This window comes from Protopterus annectens, chromosome 8.part1, assembly GCF_019279795.1.
Source record: "Protopterus annectens isolate FY-2018-M chromosome 8.part1, PAN1.0, whole genome shotgun sequence".
NCBI classification, from domain to species: Eukaryota; Metazoa; Chordata; order Ceratodontiformes; family Protopteridae; genus Protopterus; species Protopterus annectens.
Genome location: NC_056742.1, coordinates 158,848,159 through 158,869,031, shown reverse-complemented (window position 1 = coordinate 158,869,031; position 20,873 = coordinate 158,848,159).

Here is a 20,873-nt window from a genome sequence, read left to right as displayed (position 1 = left end):
TAATTATGCATCGGAACTTGCATTGTTCTAAGTTATCTGGATGTTGATCTGTCTCTGAATCTGTCGGCTAGTTTGTCTCTGTTTGCCTATTATCAGCCATAGTATGTTCTCTTTATGTATGACTTTAAATTTGTCTATCATTTGAAACAAATTAAATTGAATGGAAAATTTTATATGATGGGGTTTAAAGGTTGTTCTTAATATCTGCTTGTAAAGTTGTCTAGTATGATCTACAATGCTGTGATGCATAATCAGGCAAGCATCTCTACAACAATTTACTGTTATTAACTGTAGTGTACCTGATATATTATGCATAAAATATTTGTTGTATATGAAGTGTCACGGTTAAACTCAAAAGACAGTTAAATTGTATCCAGGTTCAGCAGTGCTATAGTGTGAGACCTGACCTTAACAATGATTAGCGGGGCGCTTAACAATAGTTAAATATACTCTAGGCACTGTTAACATTGCTTCTGCACTAAAAGCAGACAGCTCCAACCAGAAAACAGTAGCAGAAGGACATGAAATGGTATTGTTTCAACTCCCATTTCTGCCTGCTGTCTATTAAAGTACACCAGTTATTTTGATTACAACTGCTTCCCTTACACAGAGAATACATAACAATACCAATTACTTCCTCATTTCTTTACCTGCTTTACTGGCTTTCAAAGATAGCAGAACGCATCAGTTTTTTTAAATCATATGTTTGACTAGTAGATAGAGGAGATAAATCTCCATGTACTACAAAGAATTATGATTGGATTCAATGACTCAAGCACATAATATACTTGTTGTGATTGCTGATCAAATTATAATTCGCTATATTACTATCACACTGTTTTTCTGTAAGGGCACATCTTTCAAAAAGCATTGTTCATGTATTTCATTATGGCTATATGTAGCTAGTAGTGTTATATGCATGACCTCCTACATTCAGGTGATTGATATTCAAAACAGTTGGAAAAAATAGTAATCTACATGGTATCAACTATGCACTATACTGAGAAAAAAAAAGATGGGCTAACTTTAATCTTTCCTAGTTGAACCATAATAATTTGTGTCATCTGTTCTTTTATTTTGCAGATTTTCTTTCCTTTTATTTTATTTCTCAGTCTATGAATGTAGTACTCCATTTTGAACTCTATACAGCCATGATCAAGGGCAGCTATAAGGGCAAGACAGATAGAAATATACATGGATGGTTTTGGAGTAGTCAGTCAACCATCATGTGTTTGAAAAGTAGAAGGATACCAGAGTAATCCAGCATTTTATATACATTTACAAAAAAATCTGAAGTAAAATGTTTAGGTCCCTAATGCAAAATGCATTTAAACAGTCCATACTATGTTTATCAGCCATACAGAAATATGCAAAAAATATATTTACTTAATAAATACTAAAACAAACATACTTTCAATTAGGATAAACAGTATATGAAACTTACCCTGCAGATCTAGTCTGTACAGTTTGCATTTGAAATGGTTTCTTTTTTTCAGTTGTGACTTCCCACTCACTTTTATTTCTTTCAAACCACAGTATCACCCCCATCATAATTTTGCCCTTTTTTAATTGTTAATATGAATTCTGAACCACTTATTTTCTCTAATCATGATCAGGCAGATCACTAAATATGTTTTTGAAGCCTTTGTCCTCAAGCCTTTGCTGAAAAGGGGTCTTGCATGACCCAGATGGGCATTCACTTTAATCAAATGCAAATAAATAAATACATTCTTGTAATGGACAATTTGGTATTATCTATTTTAACTACAAAAAGTAATGATAGATACAGCTGTTTTAATGTAAAAGGACATTCTTGAACAGAAAGGGGGATTTTACTATAATTATTTTAATAGTAAATAAATCAGAAAATTATTATGGTCTGTCTTTTTTAATTTACAAAACAGAAGCATATGTTAATGCAATGTGGTGCATGTCTAACTATGTCTGTGCAATACGTGCATGTATATTATATATTATTATGCAGTATATATGCATGTATATGTAAATATATAACAAAAAGAAAGTTTAAAACTTTCCCTTGAAAAGGGACCTTCAGTTATTGGCCAGCTATTATGGTCTGCTTTTATTTGGCACACTGTCATTTCTCTTTTCTTAAAGCTCCTTGTAAATTAGTTCTGCTCTTTGAAACCCGGTGTGTTTCTGTATAATGTGGTAAGAAAGAAACTGAATTTGTGCATTACCGAACAAGGTCAAATGTATGTGAAATAGCATTGTTGTACCCTTGCATACTGAAATCATTTTAGTATGCAGAATCAGAGACAAGAAATTGACACTTAATAATGCATTGCGCTGTCTTAGTAATATAAAATGAAAGCCTATCATTTTAGAATATTACTATTCAGCATGAGGATAAGTACTGAAAAGGATAATATATATGTGCTTGAAATTATGTACTATTTATAACAGGAATGACATGATGGTTGTTGGAAAATTCTACTCATTTGCTGTCAGATGGGATTATATAATTAAAATGTGTAGCTATGCTGTTATATACATGAGATCCTTAACAATTTGATTCTGATTTTTGGATGCGAAAATCCAGATATTAGTCAGGTTACTTAACCTTGTCTTATTAAACTCTAGTGGCAGTTGCCACTATGGAGTTTAAAATCCAGATATCTTTAATATTAATATTAGGACAGTTATATTTGCCACACAAAATTGTGTAACTGTAAAATAAATACATAAATAAATAAATAACAAAAAAAATATGGCACAACATGTTTTTCAGTTCTGAGCAAAATCTGCATTTGCATGAATGTAAAAAAAAATATGGTAAGACAGCTCCAAGAGTTAATTATATTTATATTAAAATTAACTTACTTAATTGCTTGAATTGATAGGCTACATTCTTAATTGTACCACACTGTTCTAAGATTCCACACATGGAACCAGCCATTGACGTAAGTAAAAATATCACTAAACACCCACAAGCACTTTTTATTCTCCAAATGTCAGTACCCCTTTACCCTCTAAATCCCATAATAGTGCAGCTATATAACAATTATTACATTGTTATCAAAAATACATATAAAATCAGTAATGGATTAAACATTTAGCCTAATCTCATGTCCTTCCTTGACACTTGATTAAATGTCACTCAAGGAAACCAGGATAATACAGAAACACACACATCACAAGTATAACATATATAGATAAATATGTATATATGTTGAAAGAAGATGATAAAGGAGATGCAGATTATTTATTTTTATTTCATTATTTATTTGTTTAGACTCTGTTGAGCAGGTTAGTGGCACTAGGCCAATGGCCTCTTTTCAGCTGACCTAAGGTAGTATTCAGACTTGGGAGATTTGGCCAGGACACTGGGGAAATTTCTGTACTCTTTTTGATAAGTGCCATGGGATCTTTTTCATCCACCTGAGCTACCAACATCTCTGACAGATGGAATCTAGATTTAACATTTCATCCAAAGGATAGCACACTCTGGACTGCAGCACTGCAGGTTAAGTACTAGAAAATTAATCCAGTTACTTGGTGTGGGAATAGAACCCACAACCTTCTTATCTTTCAGCATCAAAGGCATGTCTGCTACCTGTTGCACTACTGAGACTTTTATGATAGTAACATTAAAGTATCTAACATAGCCGTTCATGTAAGGGAGAATGGAAATCTGTTGAGATTTATTTGAATCTGTTGTTAATATAAATATCTGAAACATACATATTTTACTTTGTTAGTTTGTACTAATCTTGCCCTTGTTAGTTTACACTGATCTTGCACGACAAGTAAACCTGTTACCTGATAAGCACACATACTCAGATAAGACACAAACCATTACCCTCATTGAGTCGTTTTGCCTGTTATTTTATGTACTATAGTTGGGGTCTATATCAGCAGATCAAAGTTTCAAAACTTAGAATCTGATATGGTCGACACCATATGATCGAAGTCTTGAAACTTCACATCTTTTAATGGAGATCTACATACAGCAAGGAAAGGGAAGATTTCCCTTTTCTGCGCTGTAGTGCGATCTTAGCAGTGGTATATTTAAGTGGTGGGGGGGTGTGGGGCTCAGGGGGGCTGACCCCTGTGCTTAGAGAACTTAAATGGTTTGTTTTTGTAGGTTGTTGTGTTTTATTACATTTTCGATGTTTCAAAACTTCGATTATATGGTGTAGACAATATCAGATTCAAAGTTTTGAAACTTTAATCATGTAATATAGACTCTATAGTTGCTCCCTTCCATGTATTCATCCCAGTTAATTTTAAATTGTCTTGGCATAAATACAGTTCTCATGTCCTAGAAAACTGTTCTCCTATCTCCTTTTCATTCCATTGAAGGCTTTTATTTTTCAAAACATTGTATGCTGGCTTCTATAACCTTTTGCATTCTTTCTTATTACTTCCCTATCCCGTATGCCTGACAGCCATCAGACCAATCCATTTGGTCTGTATCCAGTTTGTTTCTCTTTTGCAATAACCACATGACCCCTTGGAATCATTCCCACTCTTCAGCAGAGATCATTATTGGAGCATCTATTCTGCCACTGTTGTATTCTAAATGAAACTGATAGAAATCATCATTTTACAAGCCATAGAAGCTGGATTATTTTCCTCTATGTCCTAGCTCATCCCAATACCTTGGCAAGGTCAGTTTGCATGTCATACTGTTTTCATGTGCAGTTCCATGTGATTATGCACCAGTTCTACACTACTGAAAATCATCACTCTGCTTTGTGAACGTACACAACCCTGGGCCTTTGGCTTCACCATGCCATGACAGAACTGGCCTCTGGTAGTACTTATTTGACAATGGAATGTGGCTATCTTCCCTCCCCTACCTTGGAAAGAGTGAGCCAGCACTGACTGCAGATTTTTACCATAACCTACTGGATTTTCCTGCACCTTAAGTCAGTAGTTGGTTACTGGATTCTCCAGCATCTAAGTCATTTAGGGTATCTCCTAGCATATCACAGAGCCTGGTCTTTGTTTCCACAGCCTGACTATCACGCCTTTAAAGGGTTTACCAATTAGTATTTTAAGTGATCCATAGAAAAGGGTAAAGGAAAGCTGGCATTGAAACCTAAGAACAACTTGAAAACCTGTAAAAGAGTAACAAATCCTATAACTAATGTTAAGCTTAGGATTGAAATTTCTCATCCACCATTAATAAAATAATAAAGGATGAATAAAAATATGTTTAAGAGGACAATCCCTGATGCTCATCCCCTCATGTAAGAACCTGCATCCCATCACACTGCTGCTACTTAAATATTCCCACTCAATGGTCATGTCATCTTAGAGAAAGTTGAATTATTGATTTTCCAGGAGAACAGTTTTTTCCTCTTTCATGAGGTTGTGTGACCTTGAAGGTGGAAGATTTATATAGTAAGAGCATGGGGCATATATCCTTAATAATACTGGTGCAAGGGTTTTGCATCTCTGCAAAAATGTATGGAAACTAATTGCTTTTCAGAATATTATATAATTAACTGCCACACAAGTGTGCAAATAATGTGTACACAACTATGATAAAAACTCATGTTTTGAGCAGTTGCACTGATTCCATACCAGCCCAGAGGCATAGATGGCTGGAACCCTGACTTTGAACCAAAATGCTTTGGTTTGACTAGTGACATGACTGTTGCAAAAGCTGGCCAGGTTAGGATAAGAGTTAGCAGTTCGTTTGAGCTGTAGCATCCATGGTGGTGGATGTTGGTTAAATCCTTCAGAAAATCAACTTCTGTTGGAAGGCTGGATATTGAATTTCTGTAAGTCAAAATTTGGTAATCATGATACTTCAGAAGTGCATGCACTTCTACCGGAAACTGCAGGATCTTGGTAGCTTTCACTCACACTGGATCCATAAAAAAAGGCAGCACACAGTAATTTCTGACAAACAGGGTAGGAGTAGCCAAATCTTCAGGATCCCTGTATATGAATGATGAGAAGGTTGCTGTTTCCTTTTATTGGTATGACACTCTAGAGAGGAGACAGGAGTGGGTAGTTGAAGTTAGTGGCCTGTTAGTGCTAAGGGAAAAGGGCTAAAAAGAAAACTTAAAAAAATATGCAAATTACCTAACCTTAAACTAGCAGGAAAGTGTCATAATGTTTGATGAATCTCTGTTCAAATTTACACAACCGTGAGGTAAAACTGATAAATATTACAAGAAAATAACTTCAAAAATGCAAAGAAGGCATTAGTTGATGGTTAATGATATCATCATGATAAAACTGAAAAAGAATCGTGCAAATATACATCTTACTGGACACGTCATTTAATGAAGATGGTGACATTTCAAAAAAAGAAGTATTGCAACATTTTAGAAGAAAATAAATATATTAATAAAAATTGACAGTTCACTACAGGGATACAGCCACTTCAGGAATGTCTACAGAAAGTGAAAGGTTAAACAAGTAATTTCTGAGAATTTGCCAGATAATGAAAAATTTATTTGACTTTATATATCTCAAAAATGACAAGTAAAGCATTAACAATATCAGAAACCACAATAACGCATAACAAAGATAGATTAAGCACACCAGAATCTAAGGCAGAAAGTGAGACTGGTGGCAACTCTATCAATGAGGTGCACTGATACTGTTTACAAGATTTTTTTTATTCTTTCTTGTGACATCATTCCAGAGGAAGTTGCATATCTAATGCACAGTACCATGGCAAGAGACATCTTCCACTGACTTTGAATCAGTCCTTACACAGGTAGAGTACATGAGCATTTTTAGTCTGCAAAGGAAATGTAACCATTCACGCAAAACATACAAGAGTATACAATAGCCACTCAAACTGAGTGACAAGAGACTACAAGAGAAAAGAGATCTTACTTTTTTTATTTATTTGCTTAATTATGTAAATATTTAAATGACATAAAATATTGAAGCTGAAGTTTAGTAATAACATACTAAGAGACTACTGGCTTGCCACTTTTAAGCAGCAATTTAACATTAACGTTTTATCTCTATTTTGGGACTGTTTAATAACAAGATAATTATAATAGATTCAGATTCCCTCAGTTTACCTTGAGTTTGGAACTAAATTCTCTTATTTATTATTGTGATCTTGTTAATGTTTTTATACCATCACTTCTGACCTGTCTAATAGTTATTAATTTATTTATAATGCATATTATATACTCGGTATAAATATTGTTGTGAATGCATATGTAAAACAACTATTTTTTTCATTCTCTGCTGTGATATCCTGAATATTTTAATCTAGCCTTCTAATTATGGTCATCTTATATATCCCATAAGTTATTGTGGGATAAGTTTTAAAATATTTTGTACTCAAGCTGCTGAACTGAGAATTTTCCTCATATTTAAGTTGACCATAATTTTGCATGCAGAGTTACATGCTTGTTTATACCAAGAATATGACACAGATAGTAGAGCAGCTTTCAAAGGTGATTTTCTGTTCGTAATGTTGAAATAAATATTAATCTGATGTCAATCTTCATTGATTCATGACAGTTGGGTTTCGGTTCCATCCTTGGAACTGACTCAGTCGATATAACAAGCTCTCTCCAGCCTGAAATTCTCGAGCTAAGGTTACCCATAGTGCCTCTCTTCCCTTCCCTTCAGATCTCATTTGCCATGTAGAGTTTCAAGATGCGTCAGACCTGCTCTCAAGCTAAGTGTTGATACTTTTTCACCATTTTACTAATTTTTATATCTTAAACCTTGTTATTTCTAGTCATTTTCATATATAATATTAAACTAGTGTTTGAGTGCTGTTTATCTTCCCTTATTACCATTTTTGGTATTACTTTTTTATCATAGTTGGTATTGACTCCTCCCTTCCCCCTTACCTCTGGTAATTCTCTAATACCATCTCTGGTATCCATCCCCTCTTCTTCCTTTTCTACCCTTCTGGGTATATCAGTGTTACTATTGTTGGTATCTAAAAACAAGACAAATAAAACAAAACAAAAAAAGTCTTCCGCTTGCTTTGCTGTCCTCTCTATCACTGTGTGTCTGTGTGGGTGATTGCGTGAACGACCCTCGGTCTGGTAATTCATTTCTTCGACATGGCTGACAAAAAAAGGTACTACAGATTTTAAACAGTGTGACAAATATGGCAGGAAGATGCCCAACTCTGATGGGCTTCTTTTCTAAGTATATTGTTTAGGAGTGCCACATCTGCAGGTCAACCTCCGTATGAGCTCTGTAAGGGCTTTAGTGCCCGTATCCTAGCAGAGCATAGGAATATGTTAATCTTAAAGGGTTTATTAAAAACCTCTTTTTCAGAGGCTTTGCTAAGGTGGAGGTGTCAAGACCTCCTAAGAAAGAAATGAAGAAGGTCAGGTTCATATTGAACTGAAGACTAAACCTAAATTGGCACCATCTGTCTAGGCACCAGATCCTAAGACCCCCCCCCTCCATGGTGCTGTCCTTGACTATGGAACCGACTACTACAATGGCCATGGTACCGACCCCTTCCACTGTACCGGAGACCCTCTCAGCACCAACAATAGCCTCCCTCATTGAAACTGGCCATTTCCCTCCATCACAACCTTCTGGTCATTTGACCATGGTGCAGAAGGTTGAAACCATAGCCAGGACTCAATAATCCCCATCTATTGAACCCTTTGTTGGACAGCAGCTCAGTCCTTTTATTGACCAACAAGAATCTGCATCGGGGGTGTCCATTTGTTCCACCAGCAGCCCTTTGGAGCTTGATGCAATGTGACTTGTGGATCATCTCTTAGTGATCAGATGCATTCCAACACCATCTAGGACCTCCTCCCACCCAGAGCTGAATCTTTTCTCCACAGACTCCAGCTTATCTTCCTCTCTCAACCTCCCTGCAAAATTTGTAGCCCTCGATGCCGACGCCCCTCTCAGTGCCAACTTCTGCTGTACCATTAGTGAATCTCACCATGGTTCCATAACCTACTCTGTGGACCTCAGCTCAGTCTGAGCTGACCCACCCATGGGACTGTGACTTGGCTGCTGACACTGGGATCCCAAGTATGGCACTAATTTTTTCCATGGCATCATCTATGGTTCCGGTTGCTTTGACAGCTTTGAGTCCTCTAGTGGCTCCTTCTCTGGAGGTGGGCTCAATGAAGCGAGCTGTGACCCCAGTTTGAAGGTTGTCTTTCTTGGTTCTGGGCTCCCATCCCTCTTCAGGCAGGCCTGCCTTCCAGATTATGGAGAGAGTTCTCACCTCAGCAGGCTCACAGTTGGCACCCTTGGCACCGGAATGTCATATATATGTGTCCTCTGGCTTGCAGCTGTCACAGTCTACTATGAGCCACCTCATAAGAGATCATGCAAGAGGAAGTATGTTGATTCACCAGTAGAATCTCTCACCAAAGATATGGATTACAATGAAGAGGAAGGGTCCCCATGGTCACCCCTTGAAGATGTCTCCTTTGGAGACATACTAGAGATCTTAAATCAGAGGGGAGACTGGAAGTCCACCAACCCTTCCTTTGAGGAATCTGTCTTCTTGCTGGCTTTCCCTGCCCAACCCCCTACTTCCTGGGTGACCTCGCCTGCAGATGAGTTAGTCAAGCCTGTTGTGCAGTGTGCTTGAAAGGCCACTGACACCACTGAGCCAATCCCCTGGAGACCTGACAAAATACTCTCCCCCCAGAGGATCAACCCACTGGTCCAAGGGTATGGCAGTAGATGCTGTGGTGGTGGCGGCAGCCATGAAGAAGGAACTTGCAGAGGAGAGTCCTACTGCCCATCCACCAAACTGGGAGGCTTGGACATTGGACAAATTAGGGAAGTGGGTTTATGCTTCAATGACCATTGCCATATGGTTGTTGAATTATTTGGCACATTTTACCCATCTTCAAAGGGTCCAGATCATGGAACTCTCAGGAACCTTAGCAGGAGCAGTGTCTGATGAGGTACACAACAAGGTTGCCTCCCAGATTGCCACCTTAGAATCCGTCTCTAACTCATCCATGCAGTTGATTGCACATACAACCACAGGGGCGGCCAGAGCAGCAGGTGCAGGTATTGTCATGAGACATCATGTCTGGATGCACTTGTGTGCCTTTGCAGACCCCTTCAAGTCTTTCTTTGTCAATGCTCCTGTTGATGCTCCTTCTCTGTTTGACCCAAAAGGTAGACACATTAGCCAGGTGTGAGAGTGACATAAAAGACCCTGTCTGCTGTGGACGGACATTTTTCTACTCCTCAAGGATCCTATAGCAGGAATTAGAGAAGTGAAAAGATGTGGTTCAGGAAGTCCCAAGGGCCTTTTTTCTGAAACATATAGCAAGTTTCCCTCCCTGGGGCAGAGGGGGGAACTCATCAGGAAGATGTCCCTCCCATGGCAGAGGAGGCCCGCATTATCAGGGCTCCAGGGATTCCTTCTCTGGGCAGCCCCATCAGTGCTCTTGAAGAGCAACCCGATTGCTTGGCTCTGGAAGCAGTCAGGGGACGATTCTCTCTGCACCACTTAGCCACTTGGCATTCAATAATATCAGATTCCTGGGTGCAGATGATAATTACCAGAGGTTACCATATCCCCTTTGATCTTTATCCAAGGCCACAAAGGCAAATCCCTGACATTCCACCCAGTCAGAGGGATGCAACAGCTCAAGAAATTCTAAAGCTGCTCGAAAAAAAGAGTCATCCAAACAGACCCACCAGACCAAATAAGATCCAAATTTTACTCGAGGATCTTTTTAGTGCCAAAAAAGACAGGGGACTGGAGGCCAATTCTGGACCTCAGTATCTTGAACAAGTTTGTCAGGCAGGCAAAATTCTGGATGGTTATGGTTCAGTCTAGCCTTCCATTTCTGGAAAAAGACAATAAGATGTGCTTGATAGATCTTCAAGATGCGTATTACTGGGTTCAGGCACCTGGGCAGCAAGACATTTCCCTGTGATACATTTGGTTGGGGACACATGGCTGAAGTAACATTCAGCTGCAGAGAAATGTGGCTGTGGGTAATTCTTTGTCAGCAAAGAGAAGAATGCTGTGCCATGCTTACAACTTCAATAACCAAATGCACAGGAGGGAAATAATGCCCACAGCCCACAAGGCAATATGAGACAGCTGGCAATATGGCAGACATCATCAGCAGGCTGTTAGGTAATGTTTCCTAGACACTGTGCATAAGGCAGTGGTCCACACATACAAGTTATAAAGGCACTGCCATTGTGACCTGCAGTTTTATTGCCACTGACATGCCCACTGTCCAGCCTGCTGATGATGTCTGCCATATTGCCAGCTGTCTCATATTGCCTTGTGGCTGTGGACATTATTTCCCTCCTGTGCATTTGGTTATTGAAGTTGTAAGCATGGCACAGCATTCTTCTCTTTGCTGACAAAGAATTAGCCACAGCTACCTTTCTTTGCAGCTGAATGTCACTTCAGTCATATGTCCCCAACCAAATGTATCACAGGGAAATGTCTCACTGCCCAGGTGCCTGAACTCATATATATAAATATGTTTCTGCCCTATGTAGATATGAATTCTATCACTAATTCTTACCCTGATTCTTCATTAGTAAACTGTAGATGTCATCTACTATCATTTCTCTATGAAAGTTCTTTCTTAAATATTCACTGAGCTGGCTACTAGTTGTGACTTTCCAGGTGATCTACTTAATGTCATGTGTCTCATTCTTTTAAAAATAGTCTCTAAAGAGAGAGAACTATGAATGTAAGAGAGAGTCAGAGACAAGCACAGACTCTTACTATTGTTATAAAATGAAGAAACACAGCTAGGAGCTGATAACTATGAACCTAAGACAGTCAAAGGCTTGTTTAGACTCCTAGAATTGTTATTAACTGAAGAAACACAGTTACTGAAGTACAGATTGCAAGTACTTAAAAGGTTTTCCTGGTTCACCTAAACTGTCAAATTCTCTACCTACTACAAAAGGTCAGACAGAGGGAAAACTGCAGTTTAATGTTTCCTATCCCACTCCTCCAAAGACTTGCCCAGTATATGTTTTGAATTTCCCAATCGTTGCTATCCTAACACTTCTTATGGAAGGTAGCAGTAGCAGTTATCTTTCAGAGACCATGCATAAATACCTTACATGAAGCTGTGATAATGAGTAAAATCATCATAGATCTTGTCTTGCATTACACTAAAATGATTAAATAAAGCTGCATCTACAATTTGGAGTCTTAGGAATTGATTCAGGATGCGAGATACAGCTTTTCAAATATTGCTGGAATACTACTATTGTTTGCATTATACATGTATTTAAATGAAAGGTTATATCTCAATATCATTAATATATAAACAACATCTATACAAGAATCAAGATAAATGATTTTGCCCAGTACTTAAAAACTCATATTGTTTAAACAGATCCTTAATGACTGATCCTCAGGCCACTCAAAGCTAAGCAAAAAATTCTACTCATGAACATCACCGCACAGCTCTTGTAGCAATAGAGGGGAGAGGGTTGTTGAGCTAATGAATTCATCATCTCATGTCCTGCTTTAGATCTTTCATAGATGAGGGGGGTTAAGACATAGGAAATCCCCGCATTTATGCATCATTGACCTAAATTTATGGGCTAGCAGCTTTGTCTTCTGTTTAGATGGTGTAGCATGTTTGCAAGCCAAGTCCGGGTCATGATGATATGTATTGAAGCTGTTGGCACTGTCAGGCTAGTGCAGATAATGGTGTCAGTTTCTCCAGTTTAAAAACTCCAAGCCAGTGCAACCTCTAAGTTAGTATATTTATGTTTGGAAGGGGATGTATGGCTTCTATATCACAGGAAAACAAAAGGTGCACTGTGTTCAAAAATAATTAATCTGTATATTTTTAATGTTCTGTCCAAGTAAATATTATGGCAATTGCTTGAAATGTTGGGACTCGCTTTAGGGAGTCCTGTAATGCTAAGACTTAATGGCTAGAAATAACAGACTTACATATATCAAGTCCGAGATGGACATTTCACAGAATATTCCCTTTTCTCTGAGATACGGTGATCTTGGAGTTAGTACGTATATAAGTTCAGGGGGTCTGAGGGGCTTGTCCTCCACATCAGGGGGATACAGAGTCTTCATTCCTGCAAAAAAGAAGTTTGATGGATAAGAGCAATGTCTGATATTGTCTCTTCTCTTGCATTTTTGGTGGTTTTGTTTGTTTTTTGTTTTTTTTTTTAGCTTGAAAAGCACCCAGTGTTATGAGTGGCATTACTTTAATAGGGAGCCAAATATGACTTTGCTAACTTTGCCATATGGTAGTATGTTGTATGTGTTGGGGCTGTGTATTTTACAGTTACTACAACAGATCTGTGTTACTGCAATAGTTTATTCTGCTCTGCAGTGCAATAGGAGGTACAAGTTAACCAATACCAAGAATAATTAATTTGTAACATTTTAGTTGTACCACATCATTCGATATTATGTATAGAAAATAAGAATTTACTGGTAGCTATTAACATGCAATATCATAACTAAAACTCATTTGCTGACTAAACATAAGCAGCAGCATTGTCAGTTTTAGTATTGTATATTTTAGATTGTACAGCAAGCTCCTGTTTACTTTGTGTTTTTATCATGCATGAAATACGATACTTCAAGTAATATTGTTTCAAAATGCAGAGATATGTATCTAAACGTTTTTCTCTTTTCAGCCCTGCTGTCTGTTTATGATCAGCCCTCCTCTTTACCAATTAATGCTTTTCATCTCTATACAATAGGACAATATTCAACCAAAAAGGATCATCATTAAGGCAACCTTCAGGGGTTGTTTTAGGGTTTTCCTGTTATGGATACTTGACTAAGAAGCAGAAAAGTTAAGTGCAATGGACTGACCATGTTGTTCATCCCTCATTTCCACAAGTAACATTACCGGTAAGCATTTCTGACACCATCCATGAAGCAGGCAAAGTGGTTTCCCTGGTCTCTCCTGGATAAGCTCCACTTTTCTCTCTGTTCCCTCAGCACCTGCAGTTTTCTTCTTCCCAGAAAGAAGTAAGCAGGACATGCCCATTCACTCCTCTCTCTCCCTGCTGGGCTCTTTCAGTGATGGGTTTACTACTCAAAGACTGGTCACCTCAATTATAGTTAGCACTTCATCTCTTGCCCACAGAGCCAGGTACTGTTGACATAAGAACAAATCACAGGTAGTAACTATAGTGACTCTGGCTTTCTCCAAGTATGTCAGTATATATAAATACGGAGACTGATTCTTGCATACTGTAAACACCCAAAGCAGTGTAAGGCATGGGAATTTTTTCTTTACAAAAAATATCTACATTTATTTGTTTAATTTTGGAGGTGCTCTTGCTCACTGCTGGCAGTGTTACCAAACTTTGGTCCACTGTTTGCTTTTATTGCTGAATTTTGGAGTCAAAATACAATACATGTGACATAAATATTAGTCCATCCTTCTCCCTATGCAGAATTCATCTGTAATACAAATTCAAATTATTGTATGAACTTTTTATTATACTCTTCAAACATCATCTTTTTTAGATTTAAAGAATACACACCTGTTTTGTTGTTTCAGTGTTTGTTTGTCATATAGATGCTTGCATTCATTGGTTGCTACTAGATGATTGATTGTTTAGTTTATTTGTATCCTAGTGACTCCAGTATCTAATAATTGCTATTCCTTTCGATGAGTGATTATTGTATGTGGCAGGGAATGCATTTGTAGTTATCTATCCAATCATCCAGGTTGCATTTGAAGACGATGAGTGAACAGTATAGCTGAACGTGAAAGGTCAGCCTGTTCCACGGTAGACAGAGCAGCAGACAGAGTAGAGGGATTGTTCAGATTAGGTATTTATCACACCAGGTATGGCTTATGTAACAGTGAAGGTTAAGATCTTTAATACAGGTGCTCATTGCATTACTTGTTTTGCATATATCAAGGTGATCACTCTTGATGGGGTCATTTGAGGCCTTAGTGGTCAAGTACAGGTCACTCTAAGGTGCTTTTTAAGAAACAGTGAAGACAGAGAGATATCTCAGACATTCTGTATAGGCAATGGAACTCAATCCCTTGATTTTCTTTGTGAAGAAGCACTGGGAACTTTCAAGTTGGGTTATATACTTGTACAGGTACATGCCAAACAGGCAATGTACTCAATTATGAAATTGACTAAAGAAGAATGCAGAGATATATGATAAAATCTTTGTACCTGAAGAAAATGCCTTTAGTAATTATCTGGGCCAAACAGAGGGCTTTACGAATGAATGGGTCATGTGGTGATCACATGAGAACTCATTGTAAACACATGTGCCTAGGTATCTGACCACTGTCTCTAGTTTTTGGAAGGGGGCACCATTAATGTGGTAGGATCAAGGGTGTTCTTATTTTTCAAAGGGTATGATACTACAGTTTTTGGCATTTAGCTTGAAACTATGATCATGGCACCGCTTGTCAGTACGTTTTAGATCTTCTAGGTGAATTTGAAAATCCTCAGTATTATGGCTCCAAGTTTAAAGTCATCTGTAATCTTAGCAAGCTAAAATATTTGGACATTAGCTTGGATGTCAAAGAAGTAAATACAAACTGGGACTGGGCCTAGTACTGATATTTGATATCTGGGATAGTGCTGGTGATTAACCTTCTAAAGGAGAGTACGCCCCGACTCTTAATTTGCTGAGTTCTGTCTGTGAGTCAGTTTTCTATCTGATAAATGACATGGGGATTTACCTTTGGATTGATAAGTTTAGCTATGATGGCTAAGTGAGAAATAAAGTCAATGATTTGGCCAGGTCAAGTTTAATTGTGTGTATTGACTTACCATCATCCAGGGCTGCAGTGACTTTTACAAGGAAATCAACCAAGTTAAGAAGTCAAAATTTACCCTTCATGAGCTTGATTAAGGGACTTTAGGCAACTAATTTCCATGTGCACATGGTCCATAATAGTACTTCTATTGTCTTAAAGATTGCCAGGATAAGGGTGGTACCACCTTTGTGTAGGGGATAACCACTGCCATTCTCCAAGCCTTGAATGCAAAGCCTGAAGACAGTCTGAAGTTGAGCAATTGTGGAGTTGTTCAGTATGGCAAGGAAGCATCCAGGCACATTATTGGGACCCGCTAAGCTAGTACTTTTTACTTCTCAGACAACCTTTAGGATTTGTTCAGGGGTGATAATTGGTATGGAGGTTGACAAGGGATCAGGCTTATGTGAAGATTCCTGGAACTAAATTTGCCTAGTAATAGGTCAGCAATGTCTTCAGAGCAGAGTGGGTATAACAGTAATATATCAACTCAGAGCAGTGCTGGGTGTTGTTTCTAAGGTCCCTGATACAGTAGAAGAAGCACTTATGATTGCCTTTGACAGATAAGGCAGTTGCCTTGGCCTTGGAAGATTGATTTTCTTTCTTAGCTCATTGTTTATCTTTTTCTGACTGATTGATTTTGAAGTGTAAGGTTTCCAGTTTGTTACTAAGGGACATTATTTCTTGTCCTAGAACTTTTTTATGCTCAAAAATACTCAAAATGGAGAAAAACTACTCTTAAACTAATAACCTAAAAATAGCATTAGTTCACAAAGATGTGGGGCTGTAGCGTGGCATTCACTAGACCAGTAATTCAAGTACCAGAAAAAATAGCATTAAAATATAGGATGCCAAGTGCCAACTACATGAAATAAAGTGAAAACCATCCAGTTTTTCCAGTTGCCACCTCTGGGACTAATAATGATCTTATCAATAATACCAAATCAAAATGAGGGGAGATAAACTCAGACCATGAAACTGAATGTTTATATAAGGTGCTGAACTTATTATTGATAAGATCACTATTAGTTCCAGAGGTGGCGACTGGGAAAATTAACTTTGAATCCAAGGAACTTATATGGCAGTTAAAATTGAATACTGGAACACCCCCAGGGTTAAACAAAAACATTTCTGTCAAAGCTGGACTAAAGCTGAGGGCTGCTAAATTATAATTTAGCATTGTTCTACTTTGTTGATTTTGGGATGTTTTATTTTCATATGCAAACCATTATACTATATTGGTTTAATAGGGGAATACAACGTGGGTTTCCTGTTTATGATTATTTTTATGTTTATGCTTCTTTGCATAACAAATCATAAACATATTCATTTTTAATTTAAATATTTTAAGTAATAAGTGCATTATTTATATCAAAAGTAGTTTGATGTGGCAAACATATTTTAAAAAATAAACATCTTATTATGTAGTTTATTGTTTAGAAACTGGAGTATATACATTTACTTAAATATTTAATTAACAATTAATTAACGATTTAAGATTTTTTGTATAAATTATATGGGCTGTGGTTGATTACAGCTGTTCTGATGAAGTCTCAATGTAATTGAGGAGGCAAAAGTGTTCACCTGATGTATTGTTTTTATCAGCTAACTGATGTATTACTTTTATTGACTGACTCACTGTGCTGGGTTTATCCTCTGTGTGTATTAAAACAGCTTGTCCATATTAATGTGGTTTCCACCTTATTTCATATACTTGGCATGCTATATTTTTATGCTATTTTTTCTGGTCCTTTGTTTTAATAAAGTGTTTTCCACCAGCTTCAATTCTGGTTACTTATTTTAACCACAAAGCATAAAAAATTAAGTGCTTTCATATATTAATATTGTTGAAGTCCTATTTAACACAGTTCCAATGAAGTCCCATTTAACAGTATTGAGACAAAAGCACTTTTTTTTAATGCTTTGTGGTTTAAATAAATGTTTTAGTCACTTTGGAGGTGTTGAATTACTGGTCCAGCGAACACCACTGTGCATCTTTGTGAACTAACACTACTATTTTAGGTTATTAGCTTTTTTGTGCTATTGTTCCTCCACAGAGATGTATTCCTAAGCTTAGCACTGCATTTGCTATAAATCAGGAAAAAGTATTGATGCAGGTCTTGAGACTAGAATCCCTTCACAAATCTAGCAGTGTTTGCTGTTAGTTCTTCAAAGGAAGGGGGACTCTTGAAACTCAAGTCATCATAAAATTGTACTAATTCTTCCTTGGAAAAATCTCTGAAGGTGTTGGATTTTGTGGAGTTTCAGGCCACTGCTTGATGTCAGGATATAACTACAGTAATAATCATAGAGCGTAATGATGCTATGTTTGTCATGATCAGATCCAATACACCTGATCCTTGAATGGTTGAACATGTTTGTATGGAGTGATGTAAGTATCCTATTTATCAGATGGATAATTGAACCCCCCAAATATAAAAGTGTTTGATTTGATAGTAAGGGTCTCTAACTTATTTAGATATATTTGATAGGCTGTGTATAACAAAGAGTGATTTCTATAGTTAACCAGACAGTAGAAAGGGATCTTATTGATGGTTACTAGGATGAAGGAGTTCTATAGTTGTTATCTGTATACACCCTCATCCAAAGTGAATGTAGGAAGAAAAGCAACCTGCAGTTTGCTCCTATTCAATTAGAACCAATTAGCATCAAAAAGGCTTGAAAAGCTGTCTGATCTGAAGTAATTAATACAAAGATCTTAACAAGTAACAAAAAGTAATGTGTTCCTTATGTAATGCAAAATAAAAGCCCATTGGAATATCAATATCCTGAATGGGTTAAAAGTTTTCCTCTAGCAATATGTCTGCAATAAAGGCAAACCCACACTAAAGAAGTACTTATCCCAGAATTATGTGTTAAACATATTGCATTGGTCAATGCCACCCATATGGGGGAAGATGGCACATGAAGTGGCTGTAATCTGTTAAAAAGGACATGTAGTATCCACATGAATTAAGCAGAGATAAGATGATCAGTACTGTTGGCCCATTTTTCAAAACAGGGCACAGATACATCATCACCATCTTCACGTTGACAGAGTGAATGTCTACAGTCTGCATTCTATAGGCTTTTCACTGCCTTTTCAGACTGACTTAAGAAGGCAAGCAGATAGAAAAACACTTCAATTTTACTATGGGTAAAAGAACTGACTAAAAGTTGTAATATTTAACATTATATTTAAACTGTAGCCCAAAGGTCCAACAGATGACCAAAATACAAATTTCTAATCTGATCATACTAAAGGGAAAAAAATGCTTCACAATACAATAGAAGAGATCCGGTTTCGGACTGTGTGAAAAGGCTTTCCTATGCAACAAACACAACAGGTCACCAACCACAAGAGGATGCAGTAAGCAGCCACACTTGATATTATATCTGGATGCTGTTTCCCCTAGACTTGAAATTACATACCCTGGTTGTAGAAAGCACTGGTGCAAGGCATCTGTTGGCTTTACCTAGAAACTGGGAAGCAAGAATAGACAGTAAACAGTAATAAATAAGTCTTGAAACCTCATGTGTGGTGTATGCTAACTGGTTCTAACAGAGTTTCTATGTCCTGTGCTAAAATATTTATATGATTTTGAATGTAAACCTTCATTGTTGGGCAGAGATGGCATTTTCCTCACACATAGTAGGTTATGTAGCAAATATCCCTTTTAGAACTCACCACCGTATAGCACTAAAAAGCCTAAATTGGCTAGAACTACTCCATCAACTCACATATACACAGCTTCTTGCTACGTATAAAATTATCCAGCATCCATCTGATTATCCAGTACTAAATAACATTCTACATGCTTATATTCCCAGTTGGTCATTATGATCCATTTACCAAAAACTCCCGTCTGTCCACAAACCTATCAAATCTGCTGGGTATTATCTGTACTCTTACCATGTTGCTACAACCTGAAACTCCTTACCTGTATCCATTAGGACAATAACCTTCATTCCACCCTTCAAAACCATTCTGAAAGACTTCCTAACCTTAGCTGGCTCTGTTTTTGCTCAACAACAGGATAAATTATATCCCTAAATGTGAACAAGTACCTCTGCATACCTTATACCTCCTTATTCTCCCTTTTTCACTCAGTTCCTTAATTCCATCCATTTCTCTCAATGGCTTTCCCTGTAAATATACCATAAGACTGCATTTCTCTCTCTCTTCATATTGCAATTCCTGTTTGTATTATACTAATTTACCTTTAATTTCTCTACAAACTAGATAACATTTCTCTAAATATTAAATCACTGTCACATAAAGTGCACATGTTCCTAACCAATGTTTTCATATTATGTCTAGTGTGGCGTAATTATTTAAAGTATAGTTTTTTTTGTATTATTTTTATAGTTTGTACAGTTATTGCTCTTAAAATGTTTTGTAATAGTTTTGAGCTTTTCTATCCCGCCTCCAGTGATAATGGGCTCCTACCCAGTCAGACTGTCCTGGTAATCAAATGGCAACAAATAAACAAATACTCCTTTTCAAAAACATTTAGACATGTGACTACATTGAAAGAGGAGGATCCATGGGCAGACATGCTGAAATGGCTGATAAATTAACCTTGATACAGGAATAAGAAAGGTAATAGGACAATAATTCACACATGTATTGTAAAATCAGAGAACAACTAGCCCAGAATGGGTGCTGTTTATGTTGTTGTCAATACCTAGAAAATATTTTCTATTTGCTAATATATGTTTTTCTAGTAGTAGGCTTTCTTGCCTGTATTAGTACCTGTTGAACTTCATCAGAAAACAGGTGTCTAAAAGGAATTAAGACCCTATCATCCAGACAGTCAAATGAAGATGACTGATGCATGGATGTACCAAACACCGCTCTTGTGTGAGTGGATATATTCTGTGAAGAAGCATGTGGCAATTGCCCCTGGCCATTTCCAAAAGAAGGGAGAACCATGGTTGCCTGGGCCAGAAGGGAGTCACCTCCAATGATCTTGGGGGTGTTCTACTGAATCTTCAGAAGTACCCTGGATAGTAGTGAAAAGGATAGAAAGGCATAAAAGAACATTCCTGTCCAAAGAAAGAAAAAAAAAATACATCTGTCTTCCAGGTTTCTTGCATGGAGTCCTGGAATAGAATTTTGCCAGTTGATTGTTCAGACAGAAGGCAAAGAGGTCTACTTGAGGAAGTCCCCTGCAGATGGATCAAATC